The 20,547-nt window shown below is 45.7% G+C and overlaps 1 pseudogene; it reads left to right on the forward strand.

The window, feature by feature from the left end:
* Positions 1–17,886: 17,886 nt before the first annotated feature.
* On the forward strand, positions 17,887–18,038 carry LOC142355869 (5.8S ribosomal RNA; annotated as a pseudogene).
* Positions 18,039–20,547: the final 2,509 nt, after the last annotated feature.

The following is a 20,547-nucleotide window of genomic DNA, read 5'->3' on the forward strand; positions in this document are numbered from 1 at the left end:
TTGAACTAGCTTTAGCTACCTTGAGTTAGCTTGAGTTAGCTCGGGTTAGCTTGAGTTAGCTTGAGTTAGCTTGAGTTAGCTTTAGCTAGCTTGAGTTAGCTTGAGTTAGCTTGAGTTAGCTTGAGTTAGCTTGAATTAGCTTGAGTTAGCTTGAGTTAGCTTTAGCTAGCTTGGGTTAGCTTGAGCTAGCTTGAGTTAGCTCGGGTTAGCTTGAGTTAGCTTGAGTTAGCTTTAGCTAGCTTGAGTTAGCTTGAGTTAGCTTGAGTTAGCTTGAGTTAGCTTTAGCTAGCTTGAGTTAGCTTGAACTAGCTTGAGTTAGCTTGAGCTAGCTTGAGTTAGCTTGAGTTAGCTTGAGTTAGCTTTAGCTAGCTTGAGTTAGCTTGAACTAGCTTGAGTTAGCTTGAGCTAGCTTGAGTTAGCTTGAGTTAGCTTTAGCTAGCTTGAGTTAGCTTGAACTAGCTTGAGTTAGCTTGAGTTAGCTTGAGTTAGCTTGAGTTAGCTTGTCTTAGCTTTAGCTAGCTTGAGCTAGCTTGAACTAGCTTTAGCTACCTTGAGTTAGCTTGAGTTAGCTCGGGTTAGCTTGAGTTAGCTTGAGTTAGCTTGAGTTAGCTTGAGCTAGCTTGAGTTAGCTTGAGTTAGCTTGAGTTAGCTTTAGCTAGCTTGAGTTAGCTTGAACTAGCTTGAGTTAGCTTGAGCTAGCTTGAGTTAGCTTGAGTTAGCTTGAGTTAGCTTTAGCTAGCTTGAGTTAGCTTGAACTAGCTTGAGTTAGCTTGAGTTAGCTTGAGTTAGCTTGAGTTAGCTTGAATTAGCTTGAGTTAGCTTGAGTTAGCTTTAGCTAGCTTGGGTTAGCTTGAGCTAGCTTGAGTTAGCTCGGGTTAGCTTGAGTTAGCTTGAGTTAGCTTTAGCTAGCTTGAGTTAGCTTGAGTTAGCTTGAGTTAGCTTGAGTTAGCTTTAGCTAGCTTGAGTTAGCTTGAGCTAGCTGAGTTAGCTTGAGTTAGCTAGCTTGAGCTTGAGCTAGCTAGCTAGCTTGAGCTTGAGCTAGCTAGCTCGCTTGAGCTTGAGCTTGAGCTAGCTAGCTTGAGCTTGAGCTAGCTAGCTAGCTTGAGCTTGAGCTTGAGCTAGCTGGCTTGAGCTTGAGCTAGCTAGCTTGAGCTTGAGCTAGCTAGCTAGCTAGCTTGAGCTTGAGCTTGAGCTAGCTAGCTAGCTTGAGCTAGCTATCTAGCTTGAGCTTGAGCTAGCTAGCTAGCTTGAGCTTGAGCTTGAGCTTGAGCTAGCTGGCTTGAGCTTGAGCTAGCTAGCTTGAGCTTGAGCTAGCTAGCTAGCTTGAGCTTGAGCTTGAGCTAGCTGGCTTGAGCTTGAGCTAGCTAGCTTGAGCTTGAGCTAGCTAGCTAGCTTGAGCTTGAGCTTGAGCTAGCTAGCTAGCTAGCTTGAGCTTGAGCTTGAGCTTGAGCTAGCTAGCTTGAGCTTGAGCTAGCTAGCTAGCTTGAGCTTGAGCTTGAGCTAGCTAGCTTGAGCTTGAGCTTGAGCTAGCTAGCTTGAGCTTGAGCTTGAGCTAGCTAGCTTGAGCTTGAGCTTGAGCTAGCTAGCTTGAGCTTGAGCTTGAGCTAGCTAGCTAGCTAGCTTGAGCTTGAGCTAGCTAGCTTGAGCTTGAGCTAGCTAGCTAGCTTGAGATTGAGCTTGAGCTAGCTGGCTTGAGCTTGAGCTAGCTAGCTTGAGCTTGAGCTAGCTAGCTTGAGCTTGAGCTAGCTAGCTAGCTTGAACTTGAGCTAGCTAGCTAGCTTGAGCTTGAGCTTGAGCTAGCTAGCTAGCTTGAGCTTGAGCTTGAGCTAGCTGGCTTGAGCTTGAGCTAGCTAGCTTGAGCTTGAGCTAGCTAGCTTGAGCTTGAGCTAGCTAGCTAGCTTGAACTTGAGCTAGCTAGCTAGCTTGAGCTTGAGCTAGCTAGCTAGCTTGAGCTTGAGCTAGCTAGCTAGCTTGAGCTTGAGCTTGAGCTAGCTAGCTTGAGCTTGAGCTTGAGCTAGCTAGCTAGCTTGAGCTTGAGCTAGCTAGCTTGAGCTTGAGCTAGCTAGCTTGAGCTTGAGCTAGCTAGCTAGCTTGAGCTTGAGCTAGCTAGCTAGCTTGAACTTGAGCTAGCTAGCTAGCTTGAGCTTGAGCTAGCTAGCTAGCTTGAGCTAGCTAGCTAGCTTGAGCTTGAGCTTGAGCTAGCTAGCTTGAGCTTGAGCTAGCTAGCTAGCTTGAGCTTGAGCTAGCTAGCTAGCTTGAGCTTGAGCTAGCTAGCTAGCTTGAGCTTGAGCTTGAGCTAGCTAGCTTGAGCTTGAGCTTGAGCTAGCTAGCTAGCTTGAGCTTGAGCTAGCTAGCTTGAGCTTGAGCTAGCTAGCTTGAGCTTGAGCTAGCTAGCAAGCTTGTGCTTGAGCTAGCTAGCTAGCTTGAGCTTGAGCTTGAGCTAGCTAGCTTGAGCTTGAGCTAGCTAGCTTGAGCTTGAGCTAGCTAGCTTGAGCTTGAGCTAGCTAGCAAGCTTGTGCTTGAGCTAGCTAGCTAGCTTGAGCTTGAGCTTGAGCTAGCTGGCTTGAGCTTGAGCTAGCTAGCTTGAGCTTGAGCTAGCTAGCTTGAGCTTGACCTAGCTAGCTAGCTTGAACTTGAGCTAGCTAGCTAGCTTGAGCTTGAGCTAGCTAGCTAGCTTGAGCTTGAGCTAGCTAGCTAGCTTGAGCTTGAGCTTGAGCTAGCTAGCTTGAGCTTGAGCTTGAGCTAGCTAGCTAGCTTGAGCTTGAGCTAGCTAGCTTGAGCTTGAGCTAGCTAGCTTGAGCTTGAGCTAGCTAGCTAGCTTGAGCTTGAGCTAGCTAGCTAGCTTGAACTTGAGCTAGCTAGCTAGCTTGAGTTTGAGCTAGCTAGCTTGAGCTTGAGCTAGCTAGCTTGAGCTTGAGCTAGCTAGCTAGCTTGAACTTGAGCTAGCTAGCTAGCTTGAGCTTGAGCTAGCTAGCTAGCTTGAGCTTGAGCTAGCTAGCTAGCTTGAGCTTGAGCTTGAGCTAGCTAGCTTGAGCTTGAGCTTGAGCTAGCCAGCTAGCTTGAGCTTGAGCTAGCTAGCTTGAGCTTGAGCTAGCTAGCTTGAGCTTGAGCTAGCTAGCTAGCTTGAGCTTGAGCTAGCTAGCTAGCTTGAACTTGAGCTAGCTAGCTAGCTTGAGCTTGAGCTAGCTAGCTTGAGCTTGAGCTAGCTAGCTAGCTTGAGCTTGAGCTTGAGCTAGCTAGCTAGCTAGCTTGAGCTTGAGCTTGAGCTTGAGCTAGCTAGCTTGAGCTTGAGCTAGCTAGCTAGCTTGAGCTTGGGCTTGAGCTAGCTAGCTTGAGCTTGAGCTTGAGCTAGCTAGCTTGAGCTTGAGCTTGAGCTAGCTAGCTTGAGCTTGAGCTTGAGCTAGCTAGCTTGAGCTTGAGCTTGAGCTAGCTAGCTAGCTAGCTTGAGCTTGAGCTAGCTAGCTTGAGCTTGAGCTAGCTAGCTAGCTTGAGCTTGAGCTTGAGCTAGCTGGCTTGAGCTTGAGCTAGCTAGCTTGAGCTTGAGCTAGCTAGCTTGAGCTTGAGCTAGCTAGCTAGCTTGAACTTGAGCTAGCTAGCTAGCTTGAGCTTGAGCTTGAGCTTGAGCTAGCTAGCTAGCTTGAGCTTGAGCTTGAGCTAGCTGGCTTGAGCTTGAGCTAGCTAGCTTGAGCTTGAGCTAGCTAGCTTGAGCTTGAGCTAGCTAGCTAGCTTGAACTTGAGCTAGCTAGCTAGCTTGAGCTTGAGCTAGCTAGCTAGCTTGAGCTTGAGCTAGCTAGCTAGCTTGAGCTTGAGCTTGAGCTAGCTAGCTTGAGCTTGAGCTTGAGCTAGCTAGCTAGCTTGAGCTTGAGCTAGCTAGCTTGAGCTTGAGCTAGATAGCTTGAGCTTGAGCTAGCTAGCTAGCTTGAGCTTGAGCTAGCTAGCTAGCTTGAACTTGAGCTAGCTAGCTAGCTTGAGCTTGAGCTAGCTAGCTAGCTTGAGCTAGCTAGCTAGCTTGAGCTTGAGCTTGAGCTAGCTAGCTTGAGCTTGAGCTAGCTAGCTAGCTTGAGCTTGAGCTAGCTAGCTAGCTTGAGCTTGAGCTAGCTAGCTAGCTTGAGCTTGAGCTTGAGCTAGCTAGCTTGAGCTTGAGCTTGAGCTAGCTAGCTAGCTTGAGCTTGAGCTAGCTAGCTTGAGCTTGAGCTAGCTAGCTTGAGCTTGAGCTAGCTAGCAAGCTTGTGCTTGAGCTAGCTAGCTAGCTTGAGCTTGAGCTTGAGCTAGCTAGCTTGAGCTTGAGCTAGCTAGCTTGAGCTTGAGCTAGCTAGCTTGAGCTTGAGCTAGCTAGCAAGCTTGTGCTTGAGCTAGCTAGCTAGCTTGAGCTTGAGCTTGAGCTAGCTGGCTTGAGCTTGAGCTAGCTAGCTTGAGCTTGAGCTAGCTAGCTTGAGCTTGAGCTAGCTAGCTAGCTTGAACTTGAGCTAGCTAGCTAGCTTGAGCTTGAGCTAGCTAGCTAGCTTGAGCTTGAGCTAGCTAGCTAGCTTGAGCTTGAGCTTGAGCTAGCTAGCTTGAGCTTGAGCTTGAGCTAGCTAGCTAGCTTGAGCTTGAGCTAGCTAGCTTGAGCTTGAGCTAGCTAGCTTGAGCTTGAGCTAGCTAGCTAGCTTGAGCTTGAGCTAGCTAGCTAGCTTGAACTTGAGCTAGCTAGCTAGCTTGAGTTTGAGCTAGCTAGCTTGAGCTTGAGCTAGCTAGCTTGAGCTTGAGCTAGCTAGCTAGCTTGAACTTGAGCTAGCTAGCTAGCTTGAGCTTGAGCTAGCTAGCTAGCTTGAGCTTGAGCTAGCTAGCTAGCTTGAGCTTGAGCTTGAGCTAGCTAGCTTGAGCTTGAGCTTGAGCTAGCTAGCTAGCTTGAGCTTGAGCTAGCTAGCTTGAGCTTGAGCTAGCTAGCTTGAGCTTGAGCTAGCTAGCTAGCTTGAGCTTGAGCTAGCTAGCTAGCTTGAACTTGAGCTAGCTAGCTAGCTTGAGCTTGAGCTAGCTAGCTAGCTTGAGCTAGCTAGCTAGCTTGAGCTTGAGCTTGAGCTTGAGCTAGCTAGCTTGAGCTTGAGCTAGCTAGCTAGCTTGAGCTTGAGCTAGCTAGCTAGCTTGAGCTTGAGCTAGCTAGCTAGCTTGAGCTTGAGCTTGAGCTAGCTAGCTTGAGCTTGAGCTTGAGCTAGCTAGCTAGCTTGAGCTTGAGCTAGCTAGCTAGCTTGAGCTTGAGCTTGAGCTAGCTAGCTTGAGCTTGAGCTTGAGCTAGCTAGCTAGCTTGAGCTTGAGCTAGCTAGCTTGAGCTTGAGCTAGCTAGCTTGAGCTTGAGCTAGCTAGCTAGCTTGTGCTTGAGCTAGCTAGCTAGCTTGAGCTTGAGCTTGAGCTAGCTGGCTTGAGCTTGAGCTAGCTAGCTTGAGCTTGAGCTAGCTAGCTTGAGCTTGAGCTAGCTAGCTAGCTTGAACTTGAGCTAGCTAGCTAGCTTGAGCTTGAGCTAGCTAGCTAGCTTGAGCTTGAGCTAGCTAGCTAGCTTGAGCTTGAGCTTGAGCTAGCTAGCTTGAGCTTGAGCTTGAGCTAGCTAGCTAGCTTGAGCTTGAGCTAGCTAGCTTGAGCTTGAGCTAGCTAGCTTGAGCTTGAGCTAGCTAGCTAGCTTGAGCTTGAGCTAGCTAGCTAGCTTGAACTTGAGCTAGCTAGCTAGCTTGAGCTTGAGCTAGCTAGCTAGCTTGAGCTAGCTAGCTAGCTTGAGCTTGAGCTTGAGCTAGCTAGCTTGAGCTTGAGCTAGCTAGCTAGCTTGAGCTTGAGCTAGCTAGCTAGCTTGAGCTTGAGCTAGCTAGCTAGCTTGAGCTTGAGCTTGAGCTAGCTAGCTTGAGCTTGAGCTTGAGCTAGCTAGCTAGCTTGAGCTTGAGCTAGCTAGCTTGAGCTTGAGCTAGCTAGCTTGAGCTTGAGCTAGCTAGCAAGCTTGTGCTTGAGCTAGCTAGCTAGCTTGAGCTTGAGCTTGAGCTAGCTAGCTTGAGCTTGAGCTAGCTAGCTTGAGCTTGAGCTAGCTAGCTTGAGCTTGAGCTAGCTAGCAAGCTTGTGCTTGAGCTAGCTAGCTAGCTTGAGCTTGAGCTTGAGCTAGCTGGCTTGAGCTTGAGCTAGCTAGCTTGAGCTTGAGCTAGCTAGCTTGAGCTTGAGCTAGCTAGCTAGCTTGAACTTGAGCTAGCTAGCTAGCTTGAGCTTGAGCTAGCTAGCTAGCTTGAGCTTGAGCTAGCTAGCTAGCTTGAGCTTGAGCTTGAGCTAGCTAGCTTGAGCTTGAGCTTGAGCTAGCTAGCTAGCTGGAGCTTGAGCTAGCTAGCTTGAGCTTGAGCTAGCTAGCTTGAGCTTGAGCTAGCTAGCTAGCTTGAGCTTGAGCTAGCTAGCTAGCTTGAACTTGAGCTAGCTAGCTAGCTTGAGTTTGAGCTAGCTAGCTTGAGCTTGAGCTAGCTAGCTTGAGCTTGAGCTAGCTAGCTAGCTTGAACTTGAGCTAGCTAGCTAGCTTGAGCTTGAGCTAGCTAGCTAGCTTGAGCTTGAGCTAGCTAGCTAGCTTGAGCTTGAGCTTGAGCTAGCTAGCTTGAGCTTGAGCTTGAGCTAGCTAGCTAGCTTGAGCTTGAGCTAGCTAGCTTGAGCTTGAGCTAGCTAGCTTGAGCTTGAGCTAGCTAGCTAGCTTGAGCTTGAGCTAGCTAGCTAGCTTGAACTTGAGCTAGCTAGCTAGCTTGAGCTTGAGCTAGCTAGCTAGCTTGAGCTAGCTAGCTAGCTTGAGCTTGAGCTTGAGCTTGAGCTAGCTAGCTTGAGCTTGAGCTAGCTAGCTAGCTTGAGCTTGAGCTAGCTAGCCAGCTTGAGCTTGAGCTAGCTAGCTAGCTTGAGCTTGAGCTTGAGCTAGCTAGCTTGAGCTTGAGCTTGAGCTAGCTAGCTAGCTTGAGCTTGAGCTAGCTAGCTAGCTTGAGCTTGAGCTTGAGCTAGCTAGCTTGAGCTTGAGCTTGAGCTAGCTAGCTAGCTTGAGCTTGAGCTAGCTAGCTTGAGCTTGAGCTAGCTAGCTTGAGATTGAGCTAGCTAGCTAGCTTGTGCTTGAGCTAGCTAGCTAGCTTGAGCTTGAGCTTGAGCTAGCTGGCTTGAGCTTGAGCTAGCTAGCTTGAGCTTGAGCTAGCTAGCTTGAGCTTGAGCTAGCTAGCTAGCTTGAACTTGAGCTAGCTAGCTAGCTTGAGCTTGAGCTTGAGCTAGCTAGCTAGCTTGAGCTTGAGCTAGCTAGCTAGCTTGAGCTTGAGCTTGAGCTAGCTAGCTTGAGCTTGAGCTTGAGCTAGCTAGCTAGCTTGAGCTTGAGCTAGCTAGCTTGAGCTTGAGCTAGCTAGCTTGAGCTTGAGCTAGCTAGCTAGCTTGAGCTTGAGCTAGCTAGCTAGCTTGAACTTGAGCTAGCTAGCTAGCTTGAGCTTGAGCTAGCTAGCTAGCTTGAGCTAGCTAGCTAGCTTGAGCTTGAGCTTGAGCTTGAGCTAGCTAGCTTGAGCTTGAGCTAGCTAGCTAGCTTGAGCTTGAGCTAGCTAGCTAGCTTGAGCTTGAGCTAGCTAGCTAGCTTGAGCTTGAGCTTGAGCTAGCTAGCTTGAGCTTGAGCTTGAGCTAGCTAGCTAGCTTGAGCTTGAGCTAGCTAGCTTGAGCTTGAGCTAGCTAGCTTGAGCTTGAGCTAGCTAGCTAGCTTGAGCTTGAGCTAGCTAGCTAGCTTGAGCTTGAGCTAGCTGGCTTGAGCTTGAGCTAGATAGCTTGAGCTTGAGCTAGCTAGCTAGCTTGAGCTAGCTAGCTAGAGCTCGACCTATGAAAAGCTGCGCAAACACTTATTCTATAATAATTGCGAAAATTAAAAATTTCACAAGTGAAAAGCTGCATAAACAGTAATTCTATGTGTGGGGCATTATTAGGGGGAGGTGTCTTGTCAAAATATGGCTGGACTAAAGACCTCAACCCAGATAGGGTGGAAGGCCCTATGATCGGTCTGTTACTAATCGGTGACCGATAAAGACCTGACCAAGGCCTGTAGTAAGCTTGGTTAGGCATTACAGGAGATAACACTAAGACCGAGGGGTCTTAGAGAGCCCTCTAGCGGGGCGAATAGAGCTAGATCGAGCCTTGGGAAAGCTAGATCGAGCAGGACTGAAGCTAAAGGATAGACCGAGAGGTCTGTCTGGTCCTCCTAGAGAGGCCAAGAGAAAGTACGAGAAGCCAACTAAAGCTTGATCGGGCCTTCAGCAAGCACGACCGAGCTGTACCGGAGCTAACACTAAGACCGAGGGGTCTTAGAGAGCCCTCTAGCGGGGCGAATAGAGCTAGATCGAGCCTTGGGAAAGCTAGATCGAGCAGGACTGAAGCTAAACGATAGACCGAGAGGTCTGTCTGGTCCTCCTAGAGAGGCCAAGAGAAAAAACGAGAAGCTAACTAAAGCTTGATCGGGCCTTCAGCAAGCACGACCGAGCTGTACCGGAGCTAACACTAAGACCGAGGGGTCTTAGAGAGCCCTCTAGCGGGGCGAATAGAGCTTGATCAAGCCTTGGGCAAGCTAGATCGAGCAGGACTGAAGCTAAGCAAGAGACCGAGAGGTCTGTCTGGTCCTCCTAGAGAGGCCAAGAGAAAGTACGAGAAGCCAACTAAAGCTTGATCGGGCCTTCAGCAAGCACGACCGAGCTGTACCGGAGCTAACACTAAGACCGAGGGGTCTTAGAGAGCCCTCTAGCGGGGCGAATAGAGCTAGATCGAGCCTTGGGAAAGCTAGATCGAGCAGGACTGAAGCTAAACGATAGACCGAGAGGTCTGTCTGGTCCTCCTAGAGAGGCCAAGAGAAAGTACGAGAAGCTAACTAAAGCTTGATCGCGCCTTCAGCAAGCACGATTGAGCAAGACCGGAGCTAACACTAAGACCGAAGTGTCTTAGAGAGCCCTCTGGTGGGGCGAATAGAGCTAGATCGAGCCTTGGGAAAGCTAGATCGAGTAAGATTGAAGCTGAAAGAGTGTCAGAGGAGCAAATGAACCTCCAAAAAGTGAAAATCAAATTTTAGAAAAAACACAAGTTAAATACTGCATGGACAGTATTTCTATGTGTGGGGCATTATTAGGGGGAGGTGTCTTGTCAAAATATGGCTGGACTAAAGACCTCAACCCGGATAGGGTGGAAGGCCCCATGATCGGTCTGTTACTAATCGGTGACCGATAAAGACCTGACCAAGGCCTGTAGTAAGCTTGGTTAGGCATTACAGGAGTTAACACTAAGACCGAGGGGTCTTAGAGAGCCCTCTAGCGGGGCGAATAGAGCTAGATCGAGCCTTGGGAAAGCTAGATCGAGCAGGACTGAAGCTAAGCAAGAGACCGAAAGGTCTGTCTGGTCCTCCTAGAGAGGCCAAGAGAAAGTACGAGAAGCTAACTAAAGCTTGATCAGGCCTTCAGCAAGCACGACCGAGCTGTACCGGAGCTAACACTAAGACCGAGGGGTCTTAGAGAGCCCTCTAGCAGGGCGAATAGATCTAGATCGAGCCTTGGGAAAGCTAGATCGAGCAGGACTGAAGCTAAACGATAGACCGAGAGGTCTGTCTGGTCCTCCTAGAGAGGCCAAGAGAAAGTACGAGAAGCTAACTAAAGCTTGATCGGGCCTTCAGCAAGCACGACCGAGCTGTACCGGAGCTAACACTAAGACCGAGGGGTCTTAGAGAGCCCTCTAGCAGGGCGAATAGAGCTAGATCGAGCCTTGGGAAAGCTAGATCAAGCAGGACTGAAGCTAAACGATAGACCGAGAGGTCTGTCTGGTCCTCCTAGAGAGGCCAAGAGAAAGTACGAGAATCTAACTAAAGCTTGATCGGGCCTTCAGCAAGCACGACCGAGCTGTACCGGAGCTAACACTAAGACCGAGGGGTCTTAGAGAGCCCTCTAGCAGGGCGAATAGAGCTAGATCGAGCCTTGGGAAAGCTAGATCGAGCAGGACTGAAGCTAAACGATAGACCGAGAGGTCTGTCTGGTCCTCCTAGAGAGGCCAAGAGGAAGTACGAGAAGCTAACTAAAGCTTGATCGCGCCTTCAGCAAGCACGATTGAGCAAGACCGGAGCTAACACTAAGACCGAAGTGTCTTAGAGAGCCCTCTAGTGGGGCGAATAGAGCTAGATCGAGCCTTGGGAAAGCTAGATCGAGTAAGATTGAAGCTGAAAGAGTGTCAGAGGAGCAAATGAACCTCCAAAAAGTGAAAATCAAATTTTAGAAAAAAACACAAGTTAAATACTGCATGGACAGTAATTCTATGTGTGGGGCATTATTAGGGAGAGGTGTCTTGTCAAAATATGGCTGGACTAAAGACCTCAACCCGGATAGGGTGGAAGGCCCTATGATTGGTCTGTTACTAATCGGTGACCGAAAAAGACCTGACCAAGGCCTGTAGTAAGCTTGGTTAGGCATTACAGAAGATAACACTAAGACCGAGGGGTCTTAGAGAGCCCTCTAGCGGGGCGAATAGAGCTTGATCAAGCCTTGGGCAAGCTAGATCGAGCAGGACTGAAGCTAAACGATAGACCGAGAGGTCTGTCTGGTCCTCCTAGAGAGGCCAAGAGAAAGTACGAGAATCTAACTAAAGCTGGGTCGGGCCTTCAGCAAGCACGACCGAGCAGTACCGGAGCTAACACTAAGACCGAGGGGTCTTAGAGAGCCCTCTAGTGGGGCGAATAGAGCTAGATCGAGCCTTGGGAAAGCTAGATCGAGCAGGACTGAAGCTAAACGATAAACCGAAAGGTCTGACGGGTCCTCATAAGAGGCATGGAGAAAGATCTGATACTAAAGTACCTCTCGGAAGTAATAAAATATGCCTGATGAAGCCGGGTATGATGTTTGTTGTTTGATGGCATTCATCGATTAGGTCTGGTGGATTCCCCATTACTCCGAGTGGTACTAGTAGAGGCTCCTACAGGGGTGAGCAAAGCGAGATCAAGCCTTAGGCAAGCTAGATCGAGCAGAACTGAAGCTGAAAAGCAAAATAAATGACAGGTCTGTCCAAATCAATAAACTTGAAATCCAGTGTGGTCACCACGGGTCACGAGGTGAATTCCTAGCGATTGTCTGCTGAACGTATAGGAAGGCCCGAAACGAACGATAATTTCATTGCACAGTGGAGATACTATACGTTCAGGAGTAGCATACATCGGGTTTGATCTATGATCATGTCTGGTCTCCGAGGATCCACCGGGTTACCAACTGGCACCGCTGTACTGGGTGTAAAACTGGGCCACCTGAAGTCCCGGGTGTAAAACTAGGTGCCTCTGTGCCAAAGTAGCGGCTTGCGTAGTGCATTATGCCTCCGGCTTGCGAAATGGTTATAAGCAATAACAACAGGACGCCGCGGGGTGTTCACTTAAAGGAGTAACGTTCTCTCAAGGGAGGGGATCTAAAAATCTTGATAAAACATTTATTCTATGCAAAATTTGTGCGCAAATTTTGCAAAGTAAAAAGCTGCACTGTAGCAAATTCTATGTGTGTAGCATTATTAGGGAAGTGTTGTTTGATGGCACCTCTCTACTTGATGCACCAAAGAACTACCTTGATGGCTCATGACCGCTGGTAATCTGTCGTCGCTAGTAGTTCGGAACTGAGAACAAATATGTTCGCAAATTACAACAATTATACAGCATATTGCTGAATAAAGCAGAACCGAATAATACTCAGTGACTTTACACCAAGACTGACTAATGTCTGGATTGTATCGTCCTACTCGAGTAAGGCGAAGAAAAGCTAGAAAGATACGCTTTTCACAAAGCAGGCTTAATGCATGCAAACCAAGGAGGAAGGAGTGATGCCCCTCCTTATAATAAGCAGAACCAAATAAAGAACAGACAGCATCATCTGTACAGTGACCAAGAAGAGGTGAAACTTCTGTATGTGAAAAGGCAATTTGAGCGAGATTTATTAGCAGACTAGTATTATGTTGTTTCTAGTAGGCGAAAGCCGAAACATCAACATGTGAAAATCTGATATTAAATCCTCAATCATTTTCCCTAGTATTATACAGCTATGAGTAACCTTAATTGGACACGGCAATTATTGCTGACCGGTGAAACTTTCGCATGGGAAAGACACACACACTTCTTGACAAAGCAATAAGTATTATGCTGTTTCTAGTACGCGAAAGCAGAAACATCAGCATGTGAAAGTTGTGAAGTTGAAGAATTTTTGTGTTGAGTACGATGTTGTTACTAGTAACCATGTCGACAGCTGAGAACTGTTCTCTAACCAATAGAAGGTGAAACTTCTGTATGTGAAAAGGCAATTTGAGCGAGATTTCTTAGCAGACTAGTATTATGTTGTTTCTAGTAGGCGAAAGCCGAAACATCAACATGTGAAAATCTGATATTAAATCCTCAATCATTTTCCCTAGTATTATACAGCTACTAGTAGCCGTAATTGGTCAGGGAAACATTGTTGACCGGTGAAACTTCACATGGGAAAGACACACAAATTACTTGACAAAACAATAAGTATTATGCTGTTTCTAGTATGCGAAAGCAGAAACATCAGCATGTGAAAGTTGTGAAGTTGAAAAGTTTTTGTGTTGAGTACGGTGTTGTTACTAGTAACCATGTCGACAGCTGGAAAGCTGTTCTCTAACCAATAAAAGGTAAAACTTCTGTATCTGAAGAGGCGGCGTGATTGAGATTTTTAACAGACTAGTATTATGTTGTTTCTAGTAGGCGAGAGCCGAAACATCGACATGTGAACATCTGGTTTTTAAATCATGAGTCAATTCTCCCTAGTATGATACAGTTGTTAGCCGGTATTGGTAACAGTAGAACAGAGATTTGGAGGGCAAAACCTGCTCATGGGAAATGCTCACAGAGCGCTATCTACCAGTACACATAGTATTATGCTGTTTCTAGTACGCGCGAGCCGAAACATCAGCATGTGAAATGTGTAATCGTGGGTAACTCTAAGTGTGTAGAGTACTGTGTAGTAACTAGTAGCCATGCCAAAGCATGCATTGAAACTCTTCGTGATTTAAAAAGCTCAAAGCAAGATTGACGAGGCCGCAAGGCTATGTCTTTCTAAATTCGAACAAATCGAAAGATTGTTCAAAGTACAATTAAACTGATTGATCCTGTCAGTTGCCATATGCTTGTCTGAAAGACTAAGCCATGCATGTGCAAGCGAAGCTTGAAAAAGTGGAACCGCGAATGGCTCATTAAATCAGTTACTATCTATTAGTTGATTTGCAAGCTAAATGAATAACTGCGGTAACCCTGCAGCTAATGCATGCTGATTGTCCGACACTGTCGGAGACTTTTACAAGACTACACCGGGTGATTTGCTAAGTACAGACACATCCCGTGATGAGTCCTAGTAACTGAAAGATCCCAGATAGCTTCGGCTTGGGGACGGAACTTCCGAATTTCTGACCTATCAACCTATGATGGTAGTGTAACGGACTACCATGGTTGTGACGGGTAACGGGGAATCAGGGTTCGATTCCGGAGAGGGAGCCTTAGAAACGGCTACCACATCCAAGGAAGGCAGCAGGCACGCAAATTACCCACTCTCCGCACGAGGAGGTAGTGACTAGAAATAATGATATGAACCTTTATGGTTTGTAATCAGAATGGAATGGACTTAAAAGCTCCATTGATGAACGAGTAGAGGGCAAGTCTGGTGCCAGCAGCCGCGGTAATACCAGCCTCTACAAGCGTATGCAATAGTTGCTGCGTTTAAAAAGCTCATAGTTGGATCTGTTTGAGTAGAACGGCAACATGGTCTTCAGTTAAATCTGTTGACTCGTTCCGCTCATCCTTCGCATCGAAGAAATAGTTTGCACTTAAATGTGACGAACTGTGGAAACGGTGTTTTCACCCTGAGAAAATTAGAGTGTTCAAAGCATCCTTTGGGATCGAATAATAAAGCATGGAATAATGGAGAATGACCCGCTACTCGATTGATGCCGGTTGGCTGAGTGCGGTAATGATTGAAAGGAACAGACGGGGGCATTTGTATTGCTACGTTAGAGGTGAAATTCTTGGATCGTGGCAAGACAAACTACTGCGAAAGCATTTGCCAAGAATGTTTTCATTAATCAAGAACGAAAGTCAGAGTATTGAAGAGGATTAGATACCCTCGTAATTCTGACCATAAACTATACCAACCTACAATTTGTCAAAGTCGATCTTGACTTGGCAAGAGATTAACCGGGAAACCAAAGTTTATTGGTTCCGGGGGAAGTATGGTTGCAAAATCGAAACTTAAAGGAATTGACGGAAGGGCACCACCAGGAGTGGAGCCTGCGGCTTAATTTGACTCAACACGGGAAAACTCACCCGGTCCAGACATCTTAAGGATTGACAGATTGAATATCTTTCATGATTATATGGGCGGTGGTGCATGGCCGTTCTTAGTTAGTGGAGTGATCTGTCTGGTTAATTCCGATAACGAACGAGATCTTCTCCATCTAAATAATGAAATTCACTATATGTGAATTCAAACACTTCTTAGAGGAACTATGCGGAATTAAATACCGCAGATGAAGTGAGGCTATAACAGGTCTGTGATGCCCTTAGATGTTCTGGACTGCACGCGCGCTACACTGTGTACTTTTAGATTGAGTACTCAGCCCTTGGTCCGAAATGGACTGGGCAATCAGAGAAAAGTACAGCGCTTCAAGGGGATCGTCTGTTGTAACTTGCAGACGTGAACCAGGAATTCCTGGTACTTATGAGTCAACAACTCATAGGGATTACGTCCCTGCCCTTTGTACACACCGCCCGTCGCTACTACTGATTGGATAGTTAAGCAAGAATTGCAAATTCCTACTGTTGGGACTTCGGTCTCCGGCAACGGGATGAAGCGGATCGAGCTTAATTGTCTAGAGGAAGTAAAAGTCGTAACAAGGTTTCCGTAGGGGAACCTGCGGAAGGATCAGTGATTGATTCCTTCGGGCATGGCTGCTGGTAGAGGCCATGTCTGTAGTGCGCATGACGCTCTGTCGCTAGAGATTGCTTGGCAACCAATCTCGAATTATGTATCGAGCTCAAAAACTACTTGTGTGGATACATAGTTCAGCAGTCATGGCAAGGGACTGCTTAAAGGGAGACTAGTTAGCAAAAGCAGCCTAGCAGAACTGCAGCTATCTAGATCTCAGAAGCTGGGTTATAGAAGCCCAGCTATAGACTTGTGAATGAGAAAGGCCTAAAAAGGTCCACAAGTCGCGTGGTTAGAACCGACACGCAAAAATCCCAGCGAGTGACAGAGCGTTGCGCTGTTCAGTGGGAAAGAGTTGAGCTACTCGGGGCGCCCACTGAACTTGCTCCGAGCCAAAGGCTCGAAAAAACACAGCTTAGCCTCAGATCCTTTACATAGAAGGCTAGCTAAAATAAACTTACCTTGGACGAGGGTAAAGTTTAGTCAGTTCTTAGGGGAGAGTAATCCACAGCTTCTCGCCCTCTGAACATTCTCCCAGATATGTAGGTCTGGGAGAGTCTCCTCCTGTTCTTCGGAATCTGGAGGTAGACAAAGACAGTACGATACGATCTTGCATCGGGATGACTAACCGATAATGATCATAATCTGACAATTTTTCCGGCTTGAGGCACCGGAGTCAGATTAAAGACACATACTGAACTAAAGGCGTATGTGCAAAGCTTGTCGGAGTGTAGAGAGTCAAGCTGAGTTGACTCGTCACGTGGTGATGACAACAGCCATGTGCAAAACACTCACAACTTTATCGTCTATGTGGAAAAGGTTGCTAACAGCGCTCTCTATGAGAGGCCCTCGCATATAACTATACGAGGAAAAGGCGATAGAGTTGTTTGAATGTGGGGCAGGTTCATCGACAAGCTAAGTTGATCACATTCTTGTTGTGGCATCCTACTAGAATTGGTCACGGTCTGCACCAACTCTCCCCAAGTTGGCCAGACTTAAAACTAGAAATAAGGTTTGCAGCTATGTGAACCTAGAAACTGTAAAGGAGTTGAAAGAACTTAAAGGAATTGAAAGAGGCCTTGAGGTATATCCTCTTGGTAAAGACCCACAAAAGCTCACAAAAGTGGCTTCGAAGGGCAAAACTGGTTCATCCAAAACAATTGGAGAGCTTAAAGCAGAACCAATTCGAATGAAACACTATTGGTGAAACTTCATCATGAGAACGTCACAAGCTGATCACGCTCTATGATATGACTAGTATTATGTTGCTTCTAGTAGGCTAAGCGCAAGCCGAAACATCAACATGTGAAAGTCGTAGAATTTTGCAATCAAACTGTGGCTAGTACTGTGATGTTACTAGTAACCTGGTGTTCCGTCATATGGCCAAGAGAGCATTTGAAGGCGAAACTTCTGCATGGGAAAGCTGCATCATGATCAAAATTTTATATCGAGTATTATGTTGACGTTAGTAGGCCTTGGCCGAAAACGCAGCATGTGAAAGGTATAGATAAAAGTTATTGTTGCAGTCAGTACTGTGTAGTTACTAGTAGCTGGATTTAAGCTCAAAATGAGACACTGTTGGTGAAACTTCATCATGAGAATGTCACAAGCTGATCAAGCTCTATGATATGACTAGTATTATGTTGCTTCTAGTAGGCTAAGCGCAAGCCGAAACATCAACATGTGAAAGTCGTAGAATTTTGCGATCAAATTGTGGCTAGTACTGTGATGTTACTAGTAACCTTGTGTTACGTCATATGGCCAAGAGAGCATTTGAAGGCGAAACTTCTGCATGGGGAAGCTGCATCATGAACAAAAGTTTATATCGAGTATTATGTTGACATTAGTAGGCCCTGGCCGAAAGCGCAGCATGTGAAAGGTATAGATAAAAGTTATCGTTGCAGTCAGTACTGTGTAGTTACTAGTAGCTGGATTTAAGCTCGAAATGAGACACTGTTGGTGAAACTTCATCATGAGAACGTCACAAGCTGATCACGCTCCATGATATGACTAGTATTATGTTGCTTCTAGTAGGCTAAGCGCAAGCCGAAACATCAACATGTGAAAGTCGTAGAATTTTGCGATCAAATTGTGGCTAGTACTGTGATGTTACTAGTAACCTTGTGTTACGTCATATGGCCAAGAGAGCATTTGAAGGCGAAACTTCTGCATGGGGAAGCTGCATCATGAACAAAAGTTTATATCGAGTATTATGTTGACGTTAGTAGGCCCTGGCCGAAAGCGCAGCATGTGAAAGGTATAGATAAAAGTTAGCGTTGCAGTCAGTACTGTGTAGTTACTAGTAGCTGGATTTAAGCTCGAAATGAGACACTGTTGGTGAAACTTCATCATGAGAACGTCACAAGCTGATCACGCTCTATGATATGACTAGTATTATGTTGCTTCTAGTAGGCTAAGCGCAAGCCGAAACATCAACATGTGAAAGTCGTAGAATTTTGCAATCAAACTGTGGCTAGTACTGTGATGTTACTAGTAACCTTTTCTTACGTCATATGGCCAAGAGAGCATTTGAAGGCGAAACTTCTGCATGGGGAAGCTGCATCATGAACAAAAGTTTATATCGAGTATTATGTTGACGTTAGTAGGCCCTGGCCGAAAGCGCAGCATGTGAAAGGTATAGATAAAAGTTATCGTTGCAGTCAGTACTGTGTAGTTACTAGTAGCTGGATTTAAGCTCGAAGTGAGACACTGTTGGTGAAACTTCATCATGAGAACGTCACAAGCTGATCACGCTCTATGATATGACTAGTATTATGTTGCTTATAGTAGGCTAAGCGCAAGCCGAAACATCAACATGTGAAAGTCGTAGAATTTTGCGATCAAACTGTGGCTAGTACTTTGATGATGCTTGTAGCCAACCGAATTGGTTGAAAAGCCCAATAAGTAAGCTAACTTGGGAGAGCTTGTTGGAAACCAAATGCTACTAGATTGGTCCAAATACATCCTTCAACAGGGGATCACTTGGCTCGCTTTACGAAGAGGAGCACAGCTATATGTGTTAATTCGGTATGAATCGCAAGATTTGTTTACCGACCTCTCTAACGCAAAAGGCGGTCTCGGCTTCGGCTGTTGACTGCGTCCGATTCAGGGTTATATAACTCTCGATTGAACACATTGATGTTCTATTGTTGGTGCTTCCAATAAAATTGGAACACTTAAAGCAGAACCGATTCAAATAATAGCATTCTGATCAATGATTGCATTCCTTGATCAAGAACTGCTGGAGTCATTGTGATGGCGAATTTTCTTCATAAGAAAATTGCAAAGAGACGGAACTTAATGAGACTAGTATTATGTTGTTTCTAGTAAGCGGAAGCTGAAACAGCAACATGTGAAAATCAAGTTTTGTTCAATGATCTCGAGGCGATAAGTACTATGAAGCAACTAGTAGCCTAAGCATGACTCAGATTTGAGACAGTCAAAAAGACTGGCGAAACTTCTTCACATGAAAGTTACATAGAGAACTACAAATGTATACAGCGAGTATTATGTTGTTTCTAGTAGGCGAAAGCTGAAACATCAACATGTGAAAGTTGTCTGCAAACTGTAGAACGATATGTGATTAGTACTGTGCTGTTACTAGTAGCCAGTCTGACTGTAGAAGCCAAGACAAAGGGAAACTAATGCATCTGAAAAGGACAAGTTATGGAAAGGTATGCACGATAAGTATTATGTTGTTTCTAGTAAGCGGCAGCTGAAACATCAACATGTGAACGTCGTTGTGTACAGTAACCTAGAACTATATAGTCCTTAGTAACGTGCATTTACTAGTACCTGTAATTGGTATTCAGACTCAGGCAGTTTGGAATAGTTTGGCAAAGATGCACCAGAGAAAACTGGGATTTGATACAGAAATTGTTGAATACAAGTATTATGCTGCTTCTAGTAGGTTGAATCCGAAACATCAGCATGTGAAAATTGAAAACATTTCTGGTTCGAATTGTCACAAGTATTTGGTGATCTGAGTAGCCAAACTCACTACAACGCCAATTGAAGGCAAAAATTCTCAACGGGAAAAGCTATTCTCATTGAATGAGCTAACAAGACGAGTATTATGTTGCTTCTAGTAGGCGAAAGCCAAAACATCAACATGTGAAAGTCTTGCTGAACAAATTTAATGTTGTTGAGCTCAGTACCGTGTGAATTAGTAGCCATAATTGGCGAGCGAAAATTGAACTGGCGAAACTTCGTCTTTGGAAAATTGCAGATGCCGAGCACTTATTTTGCAACGAGTATTATGTTGACTGTAGTAAGCGAAAGCCGAAACAGCAACATGTGAAAGCTGTTGAAATTTGTGGTCATTTTGCAATAAGTACAAGGAGTGTAACTAGTAGCCAGGTCAAAATTTGGGATAAGAATGAGCAAAAATTCTGCATGAGAACAGTTGAAATTATGAAACTAAATTACAAAGACTAGTATTATGTTGTTTCGAGTACGCGAAAGCGGAAACATCAACATGTGAACGTTTGTAACGAAGTTTCGTTAATTTTCAGCCTAGTACTGAGCAAGAACGAGTAGCCTCATCTCCAATCCCACGCAAAATGTAGTGAAATATGTGAGTGAACCTTATTCACGGTGAGGGTTTCCCGAGGTCTGTATTGCAGCGAGTATTATGTTGCTTCTAGTAAGCGAAAGCTGAAACAACAACATTTGAAAGTTGGAATTAATGACTGAATGGAAACTTCGACCTGTGTTTGATAGTAGTAGCGAACAAAACTGCTGAATCGGTTTCTGTCTCATATTGGTCAGTGAACCAATTAAGAGACAATCAACTACATAACCTGAATTGGGCGAGAGAACCCCCTTAACTTAAGCATATCAGTAAGGGGAGGAAAAGAAATCAACTGAGAATCCCTTAGTAATGGCGAATGAACAGGGAAAAGCTCATCGGGAAGAGAAATGGCAACATTTCTCGGTGTCCGGTATGGTTTGATGCTAGACTGGTGAATTTGTCCTGATGTCTACTGGAAAGTAGCATCAAAGAAGGTGAAAATCCTGTAAAGGTCATTTTCGATACCAGTCATAATGGCTCATTCCTATGAGTAGAGTTGTTTGAAAGTGCAACTCGAAGCTGGAGATATGTCTCTCCAAAAGCTAATTATAAAGCGAGACCGATAGTAAACAAGTACCGTGAGGGAAAGTTGAAAAGCACTCTGAAGAGAGAGTGAAAAGTACGTGAAACTGTTGAAGGGGAACTGGAGTGAGCGTTACCATACTCAATGCCTTGATATTATATTCTCGGCTACCGAGTAGTGTAGTTGTCGTCTTTTGGCAAATCTTGTTAATGAATCGAGCAGAAGTTTTCCTCGGAATTCTTCTTGTTGATTCTAAACAAAATGAGATAAATTGATCTTGATTGCCTGTCTGACCTCAACTTCCTATTCAATGCTCTCTACAGCCCGTCTTGAAACACGGACCAAGGAGTGTGAGTTGCTTGCAAGTGTTGTCGCTCATTGAAAGCGCACACGCGAAATGAAAGTGAACAGTGTAATTTTTATGAATTGCACTACTTTGTGTGGTGAGGGCGCCGATTCGGTGTCCCGCAACCACGGACGGTTTTGCTCTTATTGCATGACTGATCCAGAGCAAGTAGCACACGACC

This window comes from Convolutriloba macropyga, unplaced genomic scaffold (assembly GCF_964194025.1).
Source record: "Convolutriloba macropyga unplaced genomic scaffold, txConMacr16.3 SCAFFOLD_1584, whole genome shotgun sequence".
In the NCBI taxonomy this organism is placed as follows: Eukaryota; Metazoa; Xenacoelomorpha; order Acoela; family Convolutidae; genus Convolutriloba; species Convolutriloba macropyga.